At 36.2% G+C, this 17,972-nt stretch overlaps 1 pseudogene; it reads right to left on the reverse strand.

Moving 5' to 3' along the window:
• Positions 1-17,972, reverse strand: part of LOC143387607 (F-BAR and double SH3 domains protein 2-like) — a 124,335-nt pseudogene that overhangs the window by 13,145 nt on the left and 93,218 nt on the right.

The raw sequence follows: 17,972 nt of genomic DNA on the forward strand, positions 1-17,972 counted from the left end.
AAATCATGATTAGGCTCAAAGTCAGTCTCTTTCTCTTTTTTCCATTCATTCATTCATTGCAATGGAGTTTTGCTATGAGGATGGCCTTGAATACCCCAGTTTCAAGCCATCTTCCTCCTGCTTCAGCATTCCAAGTAGTTGGGACTATGGGCCTGGGCCACTGTGCCCAGCTGATCTCTCTATTCTAATTTATCCTCCTGAGTTTCTACACAAAGACCAAAGTTATCTCCTTAAAGTCCAGAATAAAAACCGAACTCCTGAGCCTAGTATACAAGGCCCTTTATTATCTGACAGCAAATGCCTTTAGATCTTCTGTTACTCCCCACCTCTCAGCGCTCCTACACATCCAAAAGTAAACTGTTCTCAACGCCCTATCCTCTCATCCCAGTTTCCATATCTGCTGTTCCCTTTGCTTAGAAGGATCCTTCCTTTCCCTATCTTCTCTCTCTACCTAGAAAAGTCTAGATTATGATTTAATTTAAATGCCATCTTGTCTGTAAAATTTATTTAACTACTGCGTAGTCTGTCTATTCCTGGATGGCAGGGATAGTGTCATATTAATTCTTATATCACAAAAGTTATCACATATTGTGCACTCAGTTTTAGCTCATGATTAACTGACTAAATAGATTCTGTTTTTTTTTTTTTTTTTTTGTATTGAGGATTGAACCCAGGGGCGCTTCACTACTAAGCCACATCCCCAGCCCCTTTTATATTTTGTTTAGAGATAGGGTCTCACTGAGTTGCTTAGGGCCTTGCTAATTACTGAGAATGGCTTTGAACTCATGATCCTCCTGCCTCAGTCTCCTGAACTGCTGGGATTACAGGCATGCACCACTGCACTCAGCCCTAAATAGATTCTGATAGTCTGGTTTCACAGAGACATATCTGGGATAGATTAATGGAGGTACTGTGATAGATCAATGGGTGAATGTGAGCTGTTTTTTTTAATATTTATTTTTTAATTGTAGTTGGACACAATATCTTTATTTTATTTATTTATTTTTATGTGGTGCTAAGGATTAAACCCAGGTCTTGCACGTGCTAGGTGAGCGTTCTGCCACTGAGCCACAACCCCAGCCTGAATGTGAGCTGTTTAAAACAATTTAGACACTTAGAACTCTCTCCATCTAAGGATCTTAATTAGTTTTGAAACTTTCATGTAAATATAACAAGGACAGGTGATATCAGAAAACATTCTGAACCCTAGTTTAAAAATGTCCTGTAAAATATCCCCAAATTTCTTAGAAGATGATTTCAAAATTTCAAAACATTATCAAAACAATGTACACTAGGAAAAAACCCTAACTTTTTAAAGAAAACAGCAAGTATTATGAATTTAAATATAATGAAATGATGTTAAACTCAAAAAACCCAGGAATAGCTGATACTGAAAAGTATATAATGCCAGCTTTTGGCAACACAGGACTGGGGAGTGGAGTGAGAGTGCCCAGTGTATGACAGTTAAAGAGTCTCTCAGAACAGTCCCTCTGTTGTTATTCCTTAGCATTAACCTTTTCCCCTTGCTTTCTCTATCAGTATAGGGGTCAGAAAAGGATTCATTTGCTCATGCCTTCCTTACATCATTCACTTATTAATTTCACAATTATTAATCCAAGACCCACTGTGTGCCAGGCATTGTCCCAGGAGCTCATGACACAGAAAAGGTACAGACACAAAGTTTATACTTTCATAAGCCTTTAATGGGGAACCAGGCAAAGAAATATGAAGACAAGTAAGACTTAATCTGGCTGGCACTAAGAGCTATACAGTCATGTACCACATAAAGACATTTTGGTCAACACTGGATCACACATATATGGTGGTCGCATAAAATTATAATGGAGATGAAAAATTAAAAAACAGCATTGTAGCCATCATGATGTCACAGTATAACATATTATTCATATTTCTGTGGCATCATTAGTGTAAACAAATCCACCGTGCTGCCAATCATATATATGTACAGCACACATAATTATGTATAGTATATAGTATTTGATAATGATAATAAACAACTAGGTATTAGTTTATATTTAATATACTTTTAATCATTATTTTGGTGTGTAATCTCTACTTACTAAAAAAACAAGTTTACTGTAAAACAATTTATGCTGGCCAACAGTAGCCTTGTACATGTCACGTTTATTGCATCTTTGGATTGCATGAGTTTATCTTGTGCTTGATTTAATCTCATGTTGTTTTGTTCGTCATGGTCTGATGAACAGAAATAATATATCTCTACCACACAGGCTAGGTGTCTATTAGGCTATACCATCTAGATTTGTATAAGCTCACTCTACAATGTTTGAATGACGATAAAGTCACCAAATGCTGCATTTCTCAGATCATATTCCCGTAGTTGAGTGAGAGATGACAGTATGGTGAACAAAACAGTGTTATGGGATAGAGTAGTAAAGAGCTAGCTATGTGTTTAGGTGGCTGAGGTGACCTTTGAAGGCTATTTGAGTTGAACTACAATGAAGATAAGGGCAGTCAACAGATATATGGGGAGACACAGTTCTAATCAGAGGGAACAACAAGTGCAAAGATGTGTACTCAGGAAGGAACCTGGTACTTTTGAAGCCAGAAAGGCAGCCAAAGTGGCCAGTGTACTGAGTGTGTGAAGTGGAGGAATGGCCTGACATAAAGCTGGGGAGAATGCCTGGAGTCCGATCAGGCTAGACATTACGGATTCCAGTGAAGAGTCCGGGCTGGGAACGGTTTTTTAGGAAAAGGAATGGAATTAACATTTAAAGCTTAAAAAGGGTTTTTTTTTAGAAAAGGGGATGGAATTAACTCCTTTATGTGTAAAAAATAATTGTAGCTGGAAAATGGATCGTTGGGAAGCTAGTGTCAAAGAAGCCTAATTATGAGGGCTCATCCCCATCTTATAACAATCAAAGAAACGGCCTAGATAAAGATGAGAGCAGTAAATATGGTGAAAAGTGAATAGATTCAGGATATGTTGTGGAGGTGGGCACAACAGGACTGGCTGACAGACTGAATGTGGGAGTGAGGGAAAGAAAGGAACTGGAAAATTGAAACACCATTTACTTTGTGTTGAATATAAAGTAATTGGATAAGCAGGAAAGGATGAGAGAGAGTAAGAACTATTATACCAAACCAAGTTTGGAAATTCTGGCATCTGTTAATCCAGATTTCCTGCTCAATATGGACAAGAGGGAATTATATTAGGATGAGTAAAGGCAAAGTATTAAAAACTGCTTTGGGAAACAATTTTATTTTGATATGAATTTTGAGGTTCATTCTAATGGAGGGTTTATGCCAAGCAGGCAATAGAGAGTAAGGGTAAGAGCTGTATTTACTGAATATACTGTATTTACTGAACTAGGTACTATGCCAAGTGCTTTGCTATAAAGGTAATCTCTCATTTAATCTTCACATTTATTTTACAATATTATCCCCATCATGTAGATAAGGAAACTGAGGCTCATAGAAATTAAGAGGCTGACTAGAGTAACCTCATGTAGTTCATAAGCAGTGAGACAGGATTTAACTCAAGAAATCTAATATCAGAGCTTAAACTCTTCATCATTATGTTTCGTTCCTTTAGATATTAACTGAATACTAACATTATGCTAGGTGTCCTGTGAGAAGCTGGGTAGACACAGTCACATGTATCTTTAGGTTTGTCACAATTTAATATCAGCAATATCTTAATACAAACCTTGTAGGAATAAACAACTTTGCAGGTGAGTGGATAATTTCTTAAGGTACCAGAAGGACTGGAACTGCTGTCATCAAAAACATCCATATTGTCTTCAAACTCTTCTCCTTCTTCTCTTTCATTATCTGCATTTAGCTAGAAAAAATTAAAAACCATTAGCTAGTTTGCTTGCTTCAAGAAAATGTCTGGAAACAGGAAAAGCACCTAAAATTGAACTGTTCCAAAATGTTAATTTACTTATTCGATTATACATAGATAGGACTGTCTCTTCATGCATGCATGTTAATAGAGGATAGAGATCATTTTTACAATCAAAAGTAAAATAAGTTTCAAATAGAGAAGAAATATTTATTAGTATCTTTCACTTTTAATTCTTAAATACTGACTGACAATAGGCAACAAAAGAATAAAATAGCTTTGCATGGTGGTGCATGCCTGTAATCCCAGTGGTTTGGGAGGCTGAGGAAGGAGGATCCTGAATTCAAAGCCAGCCTCAGCAACTTACTGAGGTTCTAGCGAGACTCTGTCTCAAAATAAAAAAATAAAAAAGGATGGGGATATGGCTCAGTGGATAAGCACCCCTGGGTTCAATCACTGGTACCAAAAAAATTTTTAAAAAGCTAAAATAAAATAAATTGGACCATCAAAATTAAAAGTTGTTTTGCATCAATGGACAATAAAATGACAGGATCCCACAGAATGAGAGAAAGTATTTGCAAATCATATATCTGATGTGGGATTAATATCCAGAATATATAAAGAATGCTTAAAACTCAACAATAAAAAACAACCCAATTAAAAAATAGGCAGCCAGGTTCAGGGTGCACACCTGAAATCCCAGTGGTTTGGGAGGCTGAGGCAGAAGGATTGTGGGTTCAAAGCCATCCTCATCAATAGCAAGGTGGTAAGCAACTCAGTGAGACCCTGTCTCTAAATAAAATACAAGGCGGGGGATGTGGCTCAGTGGTCAAGTGCCCCTAAGTTAAATCCCCAGGATCCTCCCAACCCTGCAGCAACAACACAACAACAAAAGGCAAAGAACCTGAATGGATATTTTTCTAAAGAAGATATATAAATGGACAAGAAGCACATGAAAAGATCCCAACATGTTTAATCATTGGGAAAGTGCGAATCAAAACCATGATATACCATTTTATACTCATTAGGATGGCTATTTTCAAAAAGCTATTTTCATAAATGTTGATGAGGATGTGGAAAATTGGACCATTGTACACTGTTAATGTTACTGTATATAGTACAGCTGGTGTGGAAAAACAGTAGTATGGTGTTTACTTAATAAATTAAACATAGAGTTACATATAATCCAACAATTCAATTTCTGGGTAGAAACCCCAAAGAATTAAAAGCATGGACTAGAATAGAAAATTGTAAACCCATGTTCACAGTAGTAGTGTTTACAACAGCCAAAAGGTGGAAGCAACCCAAGTGTCCAGTAACAGATGAAAAGACAAACAAAATTGGTACATACATACAATGGAATATTACTCAGTCTTAAAAAGGAAGGAAATTCCGACAATGTTACCACAAGGATGAACTTTGAGGACAGTATGCTAAGTGAAATAAGCCAGTCACAAAAAAAATAAACCCCATAATTCCACTTATATGAGATATCTAGAGGAGTCAAAATCATAGAGACAAAAAGTAGAAAGGTGATTGTCAGGAACTGCGGTGAGTAATGGGAAGTCATTTCTGCAAGATGAGATGGATACTGAGGACAGTGCCACAACACTGTGAAGTTTACTTAATGTCATAGAACTATATGCTAAATAATAAACAGGTATAAGTAGATGATAAACAGGTATATTGACACAAAAGGAAAAGTCCCCTGTGCAGTGTTACACAGGAAAATATATAATTTTCTAATCTGAGTCTCAAGGTATATTACCCACCATAGCTAAAAGGCATATTAATTAAATTAGTATTGGATGTTCAAAATGTATATGTATTTATCTATAGCACCATTTGTGCTATATTAAATATAAATAATATTTACACAAGCATAGTTGTCTGTCAAGGGAGTGCAGGACAAAGAAAACTGAGGGATGGACTGGGGTTGTGGCTCAGTGGCACGTACAAGGCACTGGGTTCAATCCTCAGCACCACATAAAATAAATAAATAAAATAAAGGTATTGTGTCCACCTACAACTGAAAAACGGAGGAGGGGGAGAGAGGGAGAGGGAGGGGGAGGGGGAGGAGGATCACTAATACTTTTAAACTGACTCCTCTTAAAAAATTCTAAGAATTCCTAAATTTTAAGAATATCTAAGAAATTCTAGAGACCCGCAGGGAATTCTAGAAGAATAAACTACATTTTTCCTGCCACATTTACTGCCACCACTTCAAACGTCCTGACATAGTTTCATTTATAATTATTACTGAAAATTCTCCACAGGTCAGTGAGGTAATCTTGTGCCTGATCTTACAGTTATTCATTTGTAATCCCTCAGGCCAGTGGCAAAATAAGTTTAGATCTTGACTTCTCAAATCTCAGACTTCAGATTCTATTGTTTTTTCCAACAGGGAATGGTGTTATACAAAAAATAAGGATGATGTTCTAGAAATTTCCATAACACTAACTTAAAAAAAATATTTCAACTACTATAAGACATTCCCTTCACACTCTAAGAAAGGTTATAAACATTTAAAAAATGTGGGTATTACAAAAAAATTTAAAAATGCTCATACATTTATAAAAATGAAGGTAGAACAAATTTCTAAAAAAATATATAAAATGTTAATATTGTACTGTGCTATGGCACTTGGAATCAATTCAAGAAATTTTAACTTGGTAACAATGGTTGACACTAAACATTCCTTTCCCTGCTCTATTTTTGAGTTCATTTTTTGGTTCTTATGGAAGGGAATGAAAGGCTGCAGTGACAGCAACACATGCTTCTGCACTGCTCCAGCACCTTCAGAAATCATATCATCTCAGAATAATTTCTTCCTTTTCCCCTCTTCTACCCTCACAAAAATATTTAGAAAATTTTTTTTCTAAATATTTTTATGGTTGTAGATGGACACAATACCTTTATTTCATTTGTTTATTGTATGTGGTGCCAGGGATCAAACCCAGTGCCTCACACATGCTAGATAAGTATTCTACCACTGAGCCACAGCCCTGGTTCCAACCCCTCACCTTCCCACCCCCGCCCCGTGGTGGAGGAGATGGAAGTCAGGGTCTCCTACATGCTACTTCTGAGCTACACACCAGCCCCCTCCTTTACCCTCTTGACTCAGCATTTCTAAAATTACATTCTTCTTCTATTATCTAAAGAACTGCACTCAATTCTTTTTCTTCCGGTCACTTGACAGAACTTCAATCAAAATGATTTTTTTTCTAGCTGTACTAGTATTTTTCCTTCCTTAGATGTTGTAAAATGCTTACTGTTATTGCCAGGACAGATAAGAAGAATCTTTTTGAGTTGGTTTTAGTAGTGGTCTTCTTGTACTCAGCAAAATAACCTCAGATAGGCACCATGGGCTTTGTGGTACTCTCTAGGAAGCAGTGGGCTCTGAGTCTGTTGGACTTGAGTGTGAGAGCTGACCATGTCACCTCCTGTGTGACCTTGGGCAAACTACTTAACTTCTCCAACTCAATTATCTCATCTCTCTAATGAAGTTAATGACTGCTTCACAGGGTAACATAAGGATTAAATGAGGAAATACATTTAAAACCATTAATGCATGCTTGCTGCACAGGAGGCACTTAATAAACCATTAGCATTTATTGTTTCTATGAGGTAGGGAGAATCTAGATAAAGAATCTGTTAATACTCAATACAGGGGAAGGCAGCTGCTTATAGAAAATCAACAACAGAACCTCTGAACTCCATGTGGACAGAGAAGTGATCACAGTGAACATTATTCCAAATATGACACAAAAAGTTATGAAATATGTGAAAAAGTATCAGGAAAATGGATTCCTGCTTCCAAGCAAGATGGACTATCAGAGTCTAAACTAACTAAAAACTGTTCAAAATATATGGAAGAGGGCTGGGGTTATAGCTCAGTGGTAAAGTGCTTCCTTAGCATGTGTGAGGCACTGGATTCAATCCTTAGGACCACATATAAATAAATAAATAAAGAAAGAAAGAAAGAAAGAAAGAAAGAAAGAAAGAAAGAAAGAAAGAAAGAAAGAAAGAAAGAAAGGTATTGTGTCCATTTACAACTAAAAATGTTTAATAAATATGTATTTATAAATATGTGTGTGTGTGTGTGTGTGTGTGTGTGTGTGTGTGTGTGTATACATATAGTTTTTAAGACACTGGACATTAAGTAATGACCTACTGCCAGAAAAAGTTCTTAAGCAGAGACATAAGGAGAGGGAATCCAGGCAGAGAGGATGATGGTCTCCCAGAACTGATGAAGTAGAACTATGAATTCAGGAAGGCCAAAGTGGCTGGAGTTGAGACTGCAGAGTGATGAAGAGGAGGGTGGGAGAGAGAGACAGAGATAGACAGATATCATGGGAAATCTGCGGAGGACAAGTATTCAGCTGAGTACTGATCAGTACATGTTATATGAAGAAAGTATGTGTGGTTAAGAATAGAACCACCCAAATGGATTAGAGAAAATGATCCACAGATATTGCAGAGATTTGACAATAATTCCTGTTCTCTCCTAATAGAATAGAAAACCTCAGAAGGCTCAGGGCATCAGGTGGAGTTCTCAGAAAACCAGTAAGGATACAGAAGAACCAACTTGACTTAACTGACATTTATAGAACATAATATCTAACAGCAGCAAGTACATGAGAAACATTTACCAAGATATACCATATACTAGGTCACAAAACAATTTAGTAGGATTCAAGTATGTCAAGTATGTCGGACTACAACAGAAACAAATTAGGAATCACTAACAGCTGTGTGTGATGATGCAAGTAGACTGTAATCCCAACTACTTGGGAAGCTGAGAAAAAAGGATCACAAATTTGAGGCCAGCCTGCAAAACTTAGTGGTCCCTGTTTAAAAAAAAAAAGGCTAGGTAGAGCATTTGCCTAGCATGCACAAGGTCCTGGGTTCAATACATAGTAAAACAACACACACACACACACACACACACACACACACACGCGCGTGCGCACACACACACACAAAAGGGGGAAAAAAAAGAGACCAGTAACAAAAAATATCTGGAGCTGGGCATGGTGGCACACCACACCTGTAATTTCAGTGATTCCAGCAGCTGAGGCAGGAGGATCAAGTCCAAGGTTAGCTCAGGCAACTTAGTAAGACTACGTCTTAATATATAAAATAAAAAGAGCTGGTAGTGTGCCCCTGTGTTCAATCTTCAGTACTGACAAAAATTTATGTAAAAATGATTTAGAAAACCCAGAACAACTTTGAGAACATCGTTAAGAAGGTGGGGGAGCCAGGTGTGATGGCACACGCCTATAAATGCAGCATTCAGGAGGCCGAGACAGAAAGATTGTGAATTCGAAGTTGGTCTCAGCAACTTAGTGAAACCCTGTCTCAAAATAAAAAATAAAAAGGGCTGGGATGTGGCTCAGTGGTTAAGTGCCTCTGGGTTCAATCCTTGGTACAAAAAAAAAAAGTTGGAGGACTTATCCTCCCTGACTTCAACATTTTATAATTTTTGGGGCGATGGTGTTTATTTCTACTCAACAAAATCCAACCTGTTACTTGGAACACCTTAAGACTCCTAAACAGTCTCCCTCTTCAAATCCTATCTTCACAGATAGTATAGGTTGATTCCAATCACAGTCATGCATTGCTTAGAGATGGGGACTACTTCTGAGAATGCATTGTTAGATTGTTAGGGGTTTTTATCATGGTGTGAACATCACAGAGAATGCTTACCAAATTAAGAGGCCTATGTTACTACATGACAATTTTTTTTCTTTCTATATTTTAGATGACATAATTCTTATGGGACCATCATTAGATGGGCACCCATTGTTACATCTTGGGAGCAAGTTTTTACCCCTCATATATCAGATCACACACTAATTTCTAAGGTATATAAAGAACTCAAAAAGCTAAACACCAAAAAAAAAAAACACAAAACAAAACAAACAAACAAACAAACAAAAACCCACAACCCAATCAATAAATGGGCCAAGGACATGAATAGACACTTCTCAGAACAGGATATTCAATCAATCAACAAATATATGAAAAAATATTCATCATCTCTAGCAATTAGAGAAATGCAAATCAAAACTACTCTAAGATACCATCTGACTCCAGTCAGAATGGCAGATATTATGAAGACAAACAATAATAAGTGTTGGTGAGGATGTGGGGAAAAAGGCACACCCATACATTGCTGGTGGGACTGCAAATTGGGGCAGTCAATATGGAAAGCACTATGGAGATTCCTTGGAAATCTGGGAATGGAACCACCATTTGACCCAGCTATCCCTCTCCTCAGACTATACCCAAAGGACTTAAAAACAGCATACTACAGGAACACAGCCACATCAATGTTTATAGCAGCACAATTCACAATAGCTAAACTGTGGAGCCAACCTAGATGCCCTTCAGTGGATGAATGGATTAAAAAATGTGGTATATATACACAATGGAATATTACTCAGCACTAAAAGAGAATAAAATTATGGCATTTGCAGGTAAATGGATGCAGTTGGAGAAGATAATGCTAAGAGAAGTTAACCAATCCCAAAAAAACATTTTATAATTTTATAGGACTTAAGACAATGGAGTACTGGCATCAAACTAGACAAATAGATCCACCAATGAAACCAAACAAATGTTGAGAAATAAACACTAGTGGATTACTGGTTGACTAATGAGAGATGGGAAAGGCAGATTACAAAGGAAATGAGGAAACCTCTGGGGGGTAATAGATACGTTCATCATTATAATGGTGGTGGTTTCATGGTGTATACATGTGTCTGTATGTATCAGACTGTGCACATTTAGATATGTGTAGATTATCGTATGTCAATTTTATCACAGTAAAGCTGTTAAAAATATTAATAAAACTTGGGAATTTTAATGTCATCTTTCATACAGTACTTGATGCTATAAAACCATTAACTACATTGGAAATGGGACCTTCAATGATGATTCAACAAATGCTTCAGAAATGAAAAATAATAAAAGAATGCACAGCTATTAAAACATCATAGAAGTTAGAGGAAGAAAGGGAACTCAGAGATGGTGAAAGAATTGATAAAGAGCAGGACTTCAGAGGGAGATATATTTTGGTTCAAATGTCACTTCTCTTCATTTATATGCTGTGTGCCTTTAGGAGGTATTTAATTCTCCCAAGTGTGTGTCCTCAACGTAAATACACTCAGGATTTTTGTGCTCATTAATTAATTGTGCACATATATATAACGTATGATTGTATTTGGCAGAATACCTGGGTCATAATACACTCTATCAATGTGAACTCCCTCCATTGAGTAGTAATGCACCTGTCAGAACTAGAGTAAATGGCTTTTCTGAGGTTCAGATAAATATTTTTAACATGTGCTATGTATAAGAAACTGTGTCAGGCACTTTATTTTTTTCTTGTAAGGAATTAAGTTAATTCCTTTATTTCATAGAAATCATAATTGATGAGATAGTTTTAAGAACTTTGAATTAATAACTTAATTTCCTAAAAAAGTCATCATAAACAAAATAAAGTTGATAATAACAACACAGTATTCCACTATGTAGAGATAAATATGATTACTTTTTTTTTTAAACTATGTTGCCTCTGCTGCTTTCAAATTTGCCTTTTCTGTCTCAGGAGTAACTGGGATTACAGGAGTTCGCCACTGCATTCAGCTCATTATCTTTTCTGATGGCTTTTCTTCTAGTAATAACATATATGTACATACATTTTTTATAATTTATTTATCCTCACATTTTTGTGCTAAGAGCATAACATCTACTTTTGTTACATTTTTCATAAATAACATACCGTAATTAACTATAGCTACTTTGCTGTACAAGAGATCTCCTCATTTATTCTTTTCTAACTATGATCATATTTTCTTTAACCATATACCTTCACCCAATCATCCCAATCTCTAGGAACCACCATTCAACTCTACTTCTGAGATAATTTTTTTAAGATTTCACATATAAGAGAGAATATAAGATATTTATCTTTTTGTGCCTGGATTATTTTACTTGACATAATGTCCTTTAGATTTATCCATGCTGTCATGAATGACAGGACTGCACTGTTTTTATGGCTCAACAACATTCATATATATATATGCCATATTTTAAATTAATTAATTATTTGGTACTGGGGCACTTAACCACTGAACCATATTCCCAGACCTTTTTATTTTTAAATTTACAACAGGATCTTGCTAAGTTACTTAGAGTCTCACTAAGTAGCTGAGGCTGGCTTTGAACTTGTGATCCTTTTGCCTCAGCCTCCCAAGTTGCTGGACAGATATGCACAATTGAGCCCAACTAAATGCCACAATTTAAAACCCAGAAATCTGATGATGGATGTTTAGGTTGGTTCCATATCTTAGTCATTGTGAATAGCACTGTGATAAACATGGGAAAGTAGATAACCTCCTTCAACATACTGATTTCATTTCTTTTGAATATGTACCCATTAATGGGATTGCTAGATTGGCACTTGTTATTATGGCTATGCAGAAAGTCAAGGAACATAGTATACATCCCCTCAGAGTGAAATTCTGTACATCTTTTCGCCTACCTTTTGGCCGTAGCTGTCATTAAGTGAGACTGGTTCTCTTGATCTGTGGCCACTAACTTAATAGACATATTCAATTTAGTAATTCTCAGTACCTAGTGAAGGGTCTCATAAGAAGGACTGGCTCAAGGCATACTTACTGAAGTAAGCTGTTCCTACTGAGGATTTGTTAGTTTCACTAAAAGAGTAGGCTCTTTTGAATATGGAGTTTAGTTAAATAAAAACCACGATTGCTCATTTGGAAATACTGTAAATGCAAAAGCAACTGAAGATTTTTGTAGGCACATTCTACAAACTGTTTTCAACAGTTTGCATTTATAAAAATCCGCTGTTTCTTTTCACTGGGATTAGCTTAAACCAAAAACAGATTTTCATATTCAAAAACAAAGACCTCTATACTGCAAGAACTATTAGGCAATACCTGGGCTGATGGAACTAAACTACATCTCAACAGTTAAAAATATTTAATCTACTAATAAATTTGAGAGGTTTTCCATTACAAAAAAAGATTAATTTCCTTGCATTTCAATCATACTATTCAACATGGTCTTCATAATGACTGGAGTCAGAATTTCTGTGTAACTCTCATATTCAATCATCATACTCTTAGACAAAGTTGACTTTTTCCTTTTGTTCAATATTTGGGGGAAGTGGCTAAAGATAGGGAAGACAAGTACATAGTATTAGCTATAATTAGAAAGTTTAAGAAAAAAAATAAACCAATATTAAACAAGGACTGCAAATCTCTGTCCAACTAATCCCACTCTGAAAATCTGTACTACAGGAAAAATTCTCAGTATGGAAAAATACAGTCACCTGTTGGTATCCAAGGCAGGTTGGCTCCAGGACCTCTCATGGATACCAAAATCTATCAATGTCCAAATCTCTAATATAAAATGGCATAGTATTTGCATATTAAACAACACACATTCTCCCATGTATTTTAAATCATTGCTTACATTGCCTAATACAATGTAAATGCTATGTAAAAAGTTGTTACTGGGGCTGAGGTTATAGCTCAATGGGAGTGCTTGCCCAGCATGTGTGAGGCACTGGGTTCGAGTCTTAAGAACCACATGTAAATAAATGAAATAAAGGTCCAGTGACAACTAAAAAAATATTTTTTAAAAAAGTTGCTATACTATTTTGTCCAGGGAATATTGATAAGAGAAAAAAAGTCTGTATATGTTCACAATTGAAGTGATTTTTCTCCCAATTTTTTTGATCAGTGGTTGGTTGAATCCATGGATGCAGAATCCAGGGATATGGAAAGCCAATTATATGTGTAAAAATTTTTTATATTATTTAAAATAGCAAAAATTTGGAGGCAGTCTAAATAATGAGCATATAAGAGAACATTTAAGTGAATTTTATTATGCCTTCCTAATGGAATACTGTACAGGCACTGGAAGAATAATTATGAAGATCATCTAGTGACAAGGCATGTTAGGCTGGAAAAATACAAAATTAATTTAATTATGATAAATATATTTAAAATATATATATATCAGTAATGAATATATTTCAAAACATGTTGTATACCATAAATATATATAATTTGTGCTTGCCAATTACATGAAAATGAAGAAAGAAAAGAGGAACGAATTATACCACATTGCTATCTGTAGTGTTATGGAACTTTTGGTCATTTGCCTCCCCATTCTGTTTTCTAATTTTTTTTTTTGTAATATAGTTATGTAACTTTTCCTATCATAAAGTTAATATAATTTCAAAAGTTAGGTTGTAAATTGGTTGTGGATTTTGAGTAAGGGAAAACAAAGAAAAAAAAAGGAGGGATGAATGACATAAAGACAGACTAAGTCACTGGCAGCAATTCAAACACAGGAAGCTCTTCAGTTACCCACCAACTGAACATTTACATCAGCAGACTGTTCTCCTTTTAAACAATGTTGACATATTCTGAGATTCTTTTTTTTTCTTCCCAGTTTTATATTCTGTACCATGTATGAAGCAGAAGACAAAGAGTCAATGCTCAAGTATAGTTCCTTCCTTATTCTATAAGGTAAATAGACTGTATATTGAAAAAACATTTATATTTTATAAGGCAATTTTCAGTTATACTGTTAATGTCTACCAGTAGTATCAATCATATTTTCTAGATGACTAATGCTTTTGTTGGCATCTATAATGGAAGAAAATATTTGGTTACTAGAATGTGTGCTTCTGCTTTACATTTGTCAGCCACCTAGCTGTCAGTGTGAAGAGATACAATCCTCTCTAAGTTATTTTAGAGATGTTATTCAAAAGCAGGTTAAATAAATATTGGGACCTCATTAAATAATTTTGTGACTGAATCTCTCTTTAATTTATATTGTCAGTAGATCTTCTACAAAATATAATCCCTCAATGAGGAGGGAAGACATAGGATTACCAAGACTGACTAGATAGAAGGAAAATGTGGGATGAGATTGCAAAATACTTACTTTACCAGAGACATGTCTCTAGATGAGCTGATGTCTACATACCACTAGATGCACATTTCCTTCATTCCCCTCCTTTATATCCAGGAGCCCTTCCTCTTTATTTCTTGCTAAAATTCTTCAAGGACTACCTTCAAATGACATTTCCTGCATGAGGCAAACTTCTTCTAACTAGTATTGAACTTTTCTGGCTGCATGTCACAGAACTATGAGATTTTAGAGCTGGAGATCTTGGAATCAATTAACTTAACATTCTCTCAGAAATCCAGAAAGAAGTGACTTTTCCCAAGGTGTGCTGATGATAGAGGTAAGCAATTTCAAGTGGCCACACAGTGGCCCAGTCACACACTGCTACGTATCACTAAGGTCTATGAAAGTCTTGTCTTCTCTCCCAGCTTGTAAGCTCTTTGAGGAGAGAAACAAGTTTTATTTACCTCCAATTTGCCTGGAAGTAAGCACAATGTGAAGTGATACGGACCTTCTCAGGTGGTTTAGTCAGAAGAGGTGCTAGTCCAAGGATAGTAATGGGTTTGATTGGTTGGAAACAGTGCTGCTGCTGTAGAAGCCAAAAGCAAGTTTGTGCCCAGAATTTGCTGACATTATAAACTATACAACAAAGTAACCTAAAGCAGATTGGAATTAACATCTTTTAAAAAATGCAATAGGAAGAAATATTCCATGACATGAAGCAACTCTGTTCTAATGAAAACATGGCAAGCTCTTCTAACCCCAAAGTCATTTGGGTGATGTGTGGTTTTTTCCCCTGGACTGAATTACCATTAATAGTGAAATAAAAATAAACCTTCAATAGATCTTGTCTTCTTAAATGTATACCCACACACAATCGTTTTTAAATGTGCAAGTGTATGCCCATTAAAAAAATCAGAATGTTATGTGAAAAAACTGAAAAAACTTCTAAGAATGTTTTAAAACTTTGGCTAATTTCTCTATCAAGGACGCTTTATTTCTGAAGGACACAACATTACAAATACAGTGGAACTTGGGAGATTTTAGCTTTTAGTTTGCTACTGTTCCACCCACCCACCTATGTATCCATCTTTTTCTCCATTTCTTCCTTCAACAAATATGAAGAACCTATTATGTGCCAGACATTTAGCTGTGCAGAGCAATGAACTAGGCAGATATGGCAATTATATTTCAGAAAGGAAGACGGACAATAAACAAAAGAAAACAAAGAAGAGAAGTACAAACTGTGATAACACCATTAAGGAAATAAACAAGATGAGAGAGAGTAATGGGTAACAAGGTGGCAGTAGGAATTTGGTCTGACTAGAATGCATCACATATCCACCTATGTAGTATCAGGGAAATCAATGAACTTTTCTGATTCTTAGATCTTTAACATGACAAACCAAAGTTGAACTGGATGACATCCAAGTGGAAAGACCTTTGGATGTGAAGTAAGAAAACTTAAGCTTGTGCCCCAGGTTTGACAATCAAGTATGAGAGCCTGTGGGAGCTGGAGTTACCTTTACACTGAGCCTCCACACTGCTGAAAAATTTGTTTATTTTAATTTTGAGACAGGTATGGTTATGTTGTGCAGGCAAGGTGCGAACTCCTGGACTTGAGTGATTCTCTTGTCTCAGCCTCCTGTGTCACTGAGACTACAGCTGTGTGCCACCACGCCTCACTCACACTTCTTTAAGATTTTACAACTCTGAATGTTTTTCATTTTCACTAAAGATGACTTCTGAAAACTTCAGAAAGGCTAGGTTAAGTTTTCTATTCTACTACTTCTAGCTAAGAAGTACATTTACTTCATGAATAGAATAAATAATGAGATTGGTAGATAATCATTGATAACCCCATTAATGAGAATGTATTCTTTTTCTGCACATTAAAAAAAAAACATTAACAAACTGCTTTTATCTTCTCTCTTCTTTTTCCTGTACTTCTTTTTCATCCTTTAGTGAAAGCCCATCATATCCAAGAAAAGAAACCATACCGAGTGTAGTGTGCCATTGCTGGTGGCTGCAGGAGTGTGGGCCCATCGCTCATTTTCCAGTTCTTCCATTACTTGGTTCATGGCACTCTTTAGCCATGTGTCCACAGAAACGCCAATCTGCTTTAGCAGGTCTAGCCGGGCTTCAGCTTTCAACTTAATTATCTAAGGAAACCAAGAAAATGATCAGAAATCAAGGCATTTCCCCCCTTTCATTATTAAATTATTTCCCATTTATTTATTTAGGACAATTTTGATATTCACAAGCAATTCTTCTTGGGTATAAAAGGTAATTTATCATTTGCAGAGAGGAGGAGAAAGGAAAAGAACATAAACACAAGAGCAGTCGACCTAAACATGGCAATAGCATACTTCTTTCTTCTATCTATCTATTGGGGGTGGGGGTATGTGCTGGAGATTGAAACCAAGGTCTTGTGCTAGATAAGCATGTGCTCTACTACTGAGCTACACCTCCAGCCCTTGACTGACTGTATCTTCACAAGAGCATAGTACTGATGACACATCAAATATAACTTATGAGGGGCTGGGGTTGTGGTCAGCTGTAGAGCGCTCGCCTAGCACATGCAAGGCCCTGGGTTTGATCCTCAACACCACATAAAAATAAATAAATATAATAAAGGTATAAAAATTAAAAAATACATAACTTATGAATAGGAAAAGGAAGTATGCCATAAAGCCTACTTCCCCCCCCCCTGTTAACAAGGCTACCCCTCAGAACATCCTGAAATCCAGTATTTTCAGCCTTATAATCCAACTCTTGGTCTTTTTCTTTTCCTCTATAATCCATCTTTTACAGGCTGTGCATGGTCTCATCATGTCACTTCCCTGCTAAAAACTTCTACAAAAACTCTGGAGTGCCTACTGAATGAATTAACTAAATTTTAACATGGAACAAGCCATCTTTCAAATTTAACTTATTTCCTCCACTACTTTCCACACACCCTGCGCTCCCACACTACTATGTGCTGTTCCTCTAATATATCATGTGCTCTCATGCCTCTGTTTATGAGGGTCCCTCTGTGCATAATATCTTTTTATTGCCTTTTGATGTCTGGTGAGTTCCTACCTTTCAAGAGTCAGTTCAAATATTATCCTTTCTCTGAAGATCTTCATGACCACCCTGCCTCCTTACTCCATACCCCTTTCTCTGCTCCCAAGGCAGGTTATAC

This window comes from Callospermophilus lateralis, unplaced genomic scaffold, assembly GCF_048772815.1.
Source record: "Callospermophilus lateralis isolate mCalLat2 unplaced genomic scaffold, mCalLat2.hap1 Scaffold_146, whole genome shotgun sequence".
Taxonomy (NCBI): Eukaryota; Metazoa; Chordata; class Mammalia; order Rodentia; family Sciuridae; genus Callospermophilus; species Callospermophilus lateralis.